Genomic DNA, 4,652 nt, shown 5'->3' with positions numbered 1-4,652 from the left:
TTCTTTTTCTTTCTTTCTTTCTTTTTTAAGATTTTATTTATTTATTTATTTGACAGAGAGGGAGAAAGAACAAGCACGGGGAGCAGCAGAGGGAGAGAGAGAAGCAGGCTGTCCGTGGAGTAGGGAGCCTGATGCGGGCCTCAATCCCAGGACCCTGGGATCATGACCTGAGCCGAAGGCTGATGCTTAACCGACTAAGCCACCTAGGCGTTCCACCTTTTCATTTTCTTAATAGTCTTTTGAAGGCCAGAATTTTTAAATTTTGATGAAGTACAATTCATCCTTTTTTCCTGCTTTCTATGGTCTATTGAATATATTATTATAGTCTCAACCCAAGGTCACAAAAATACTTATTTTTTTATCCCAGAAATGGTCTATTTCCAGCTCTTACATTCAGGTTTATGGTCTACTTCCAGTTAATTTTTGTATACAGTAAGAGGTAAGCGTTGAGGCTCATTTGTTTACATATGGTATCAATGATTAGATACCACTTGTGGAAAAGTGCCATTTTCTCAATTCTATTAGCAATAATCGCGCCTCGGATAAACCTCATTGGCTACGATACTGCCACTGCGCAAAGCTTCCATTTTCTCAATTCTAAGGATGTTGCCAAACTGCACGGTCCATAGGAACAGTCCTTACAAGGCTGCCTTCACTTTAGACACCAACTTCAAGTTTAGGGGTTTCCCAAAACCGTCTTCAGCTTTGATACTTCCCTGGAATGCCTCACAGAATTCAGGAAAGCTCTATTCCTACAATTGCAGATTTATTATAGAGAAAGCATACAAATTAGAAGCAGCCAAAGCAAGAATACACAGGCAAGTCTGGGATTCCAAATATGAAGCTTCTATCATTGTCAGGAATGTGTTACCCTACTGGCATGGATATGGACAGAGCCTTGCCATCCATGGAAACTTACCCGAGCTTTCTAGCCAGAGATTTTGTTAGGTTTCATTAGGTAGGCACAATGGATGGAATCGTGGCCTGTGTGGTTGAACTCAGTCTCTAGCTCTGTCCTCCCTGGAGGCTGGCCTGATATCACAGCACCCAAAGTCCCAACCTCTAATCACATAGTTGGCCTTTCTTGCATGGCCAGCTCTTACTCCAAATCATCTTATTAGCATAAAATAGTAGGTGTAGTTCCAAGGGCCACCATGAATAACAAAGACACCCTTCTTGCTCAGAAAATTCCAAGGGTTTAGAGGTTGCTTCCCAGAACTGGGACAAAAGCCAGACCTCTTTTGTGAAGCCACATTTCTTACTACACTGCATCTTTGTCAAAAATAGATCTACAACATGGTTCGTATACAAAGCCTTAGGCTACATATGCATGTTCTATTTCTTTTATTTATTTATTTATTTATTTGACAGAGAGAGAGAGAGAGAGAAAGAGATCACAAGTAGGCAGAGAGGCAGGCAGAGAGAGGAGGGGAAGCAGGCTCCCTGCTGAGCAGAGAGCCCGATGTCGGGCTCTATCCCAGGATCCTGAGATCATGACCTGAGCCAAAGGCCGAGGCTGAACCCACTGAGTCACCCAGGCACCCACATGGGTCTATTTCTAGACTCTAATCTGTTCCATGATCTATTAGATGGAACTATAGAAACTTTGTATTTTCTATGGAAAATATTTTTGTAATATTTTTAAATAATGTGCACATAATACCTCAGTAGTCAGTAAAAAAAAAATAATAGGGATTTTTGAAAGGAATGTTACCTGCCTAGGTAGAAATAAGAAACTAACATAATGCTTGGAATATAATATTGGGAAAATTTTCCAGCAAATAGAGCAAGAGGTAGAAAATAAGAGAGAAAAGGTAAGAAATAGAGTACTAGTTTGGAAGGTCTTGCATCCAAATTGCAGTGTTTTCAGAAAGAGAGAAGAGGAGAAAGAGGGTGGGGAGAGGACTGTCAATGGTATAATTCAGAAACAGAATGAAGGACTGCCAGATGGAAGCACTCCTAAGTGGCCAGTACCATTTTAGGGACCAAGAGATTTCACTACTTCCAGAGAGGATAAAAAAGTGGGTCGTATACAAAGTTGAGGAACCATAATGGCTTCTGATTTCTAATCAGCAACACTAGAAACCAAAATAGTAAGAAGGCTTTGAAATTCTGGGGATGCCTGGGTGGCTTAGTCAGTTGGGCTCGGGTCATGATCCTGAGGTCCTGGGATTGAGTCCTGCATCAGGCTCCCTGTTCAGTGGGGAAACTGCTTCTCCCTCTGCCTGCTGCTCCCCCTGCTTGTGTTCACTCTCTCTCTCCCCCTCCAACAACAAATAAATAGAATATTAAAAAAAAAAAAAAAAGCAGAAGAAGGCTTCGAAATTCTGAAGGATGTCATTTCCAATCTAGGAATCTATACACAGCCACACTAACAATCAAGTATGAAGTCAACAAAGCCAAAAGACAACTGATAGAATGGGAGAAGATATTTGCAAATGACATATCAGATAAGGGGATAGTATCCAAAATCTATAAAGAACTATTTAGACTCAACACCCAAAGAACAAATAATCCAATCAAGAAATGTGCAGAGGACATGAACAGACATTTCTGCAAAGAACATCTGAGTGGCCAACAGACACTTGAAAAGATGTTCAACATCACTCAGCATCAGGGAAATACAAATCAAAACCACAATAAGATACCACCTCATGCTAGTCAGAATGACTAAAATTACCAAGTCAGGAAATGACAGATGTTGGCGAGGATGCAGAGAAAAGGGAACCCTTCTACACTGTTGGTGGTAATGCAAACTGGTGCAGCCACTCTGGAAAACAGTATGGAGGTTCCTCAAGAAGTTGAAAATAGAGCTACCCTATGATCCAGCAACCGCACTACCGGGTATTTACCCCAAAGATACAAATGTAGTGATCGGAAAGGACATGTGCACTCCAGTGTTTATAGCAGCAGTGTCCACAATGGCCAAGCTATGGAAAGAGCCCAGATGTCCTTTGACAGATGAATGGCTCAAGAAGATGTAATATATATGTATATATACACACATATATATACATATATAATAGAATATTATGCAGCCATCAAAAATGAAATCTTGCTATTTGCAACAATGTGGATGGAACTAGAAGGTATTATGCTTAGCGAAATAAGTCAATCAGAGAAGACAATTATAGTATGATCTCCCTGATATGTGGAATTTAAGAAATAAGGCAGAGAATCAGAGGGGAAGAGAGGAAAAAATGAAACAAGAAGAAACCAGAGAGGGAGACAACCATAAGGGAGACTCTTAATTTTAGGAAACAAACTGAGGGATGCTAGAGGGGAGGGGAGAGGGGAGGTGGGGTAACTGGGTGATGGACATTGGGAAGGGTATGTGTTATAATGAGCCCTGGGTATTATATAAGACTAATGAATTACAGAACTGTACCCCTGAAATAAATAATTGAATTTAAATTAAGAAAAACACCCAAACTGTAAAAAAAAAAAAAAGAAGGAAAGAAAGAGAAAAGAAAAGAAAAAGAGGTTGAGTTTGCAACAGAAAAATAAAATCAAGTATGAGAGTAAAAATAATATTTTCAAGTCTGTAAAGTCCAAATTTTCCTATTGTGCACCCTTTCTCAAAAAGCTCCTGGACAATGTACTCCACTAAAAAATAAAGCAAATCAAGGAGAACGATCCAAAATAGCAGAGAGAAAAAGAGATTTGCCTGGAGGATGGTGAAGGGAAATCCCATAATAGCTGTGTACCAGATGTAGAGAGCAACCATTCCATTTGGAGAAGTGTGACTCAAGAAACAAATCTTATAGGAACTCTCGCCATCAAAATCCCCACTAACATTACACCCTCATTTAAATTGGAGGATGGGTTTATCTGTGTTTGTCATGCCTTCACCATGTATTGAGGAAATTCCTGCCCATCTTTCTATGCCTTGCTGCTAGAAACAGCTGAGAACATTCATTTCCCTAAAAAATCCCATGTCTGCAGTGTTCTGCTTTGACCTACCCTTGAGAGCTGCACGTAAGCTATGGTCCCCTTAGAAGCAGAAAATACGAAGCATCACTCTCCCTCTGCCTCCCTTTCTATACGGTGTTCAGCACATGCCCATACTGCAGATGCCCCAGTGCCCAGGCACAGGTGAACCCTCCCTGCTAGGGACTTACTTACCTTATAAACTTAAGCTCTTTATTCATCATTGCCCCACCCAAGGCCCTGTACCCAATTCAGTACTTGTAATTTTGAACTCATAGTCTCTCTTTTTTTTTTTTTTTTAAGTAATCTCCACACCCAGTGTCGGCTTGAGTTCATGACCCTGAGATCAAGAGTCCCATGCTCTATCCACTGGGCCAGCATGGTGTCCCTAAATTCATAATCTTAAAGAGCCCCCCCAAATTACATAATTGTGAGGCCCGGCAAATCCTAGATCTGCCTCTACTCATAATTTTGCTTTCTGACTTCCCCAAAAGAGGCTTATGAAAACTCAGAAAAGGGGCGCCTGGATGGCTCAGTTGGTTAAAGCCTCTGCCTTCGGCTGAGGTCATGATCCCAGGGTCCTGGGATCGAGCCCCTTATCTGGCTCCCTGCTCAGCCGGGAGCCTGCTTCACACCCCCCCACCGGCCCCCGCCTGCCTTTCTGCCTACTTGTGATCTGTCAGACAAATTAAAAAAAAAAAATCTTTATAAAGAAAAGAAAA

General features: G+C 41.3%; 1 non-coding gene across 1 annotated transcript; it reads right to left on the bottom strand.

Annotated features, from left to right (window-relative positions):
* Positions 1-442: 442 nt before the first annotated feature.
* LOC123941003 lies at positions 443-582 on the bottom strand. Its single transcript, XR_006818133.1, has one exon. It is a non-coding gene; the product is annotated as a U4 spliceosomal RNA (small nuclear RNA).
* Between the last annotated feature and the right edge of the window lie 4,070 nt (positions 583-4,652).

This window comes from Meles meles, chromosome 4 (genome assembly GCF_922984935.1).
Source record: "Meles meles chromosome 4, mMelMel3.1 paternal haplotype, whole genome shotgun sequence".
Lineage (NCBI taxonomy): Eukaryota > Metazoa > Chordata > Mammalia > Carnivora > Mustelidae > Meles > Meles meles.
The sequence above is the reverse complement of the archived record's forward strand: the minus strand, read 5'-3'. Positions and strand labels throughout refer to the sequence as shown.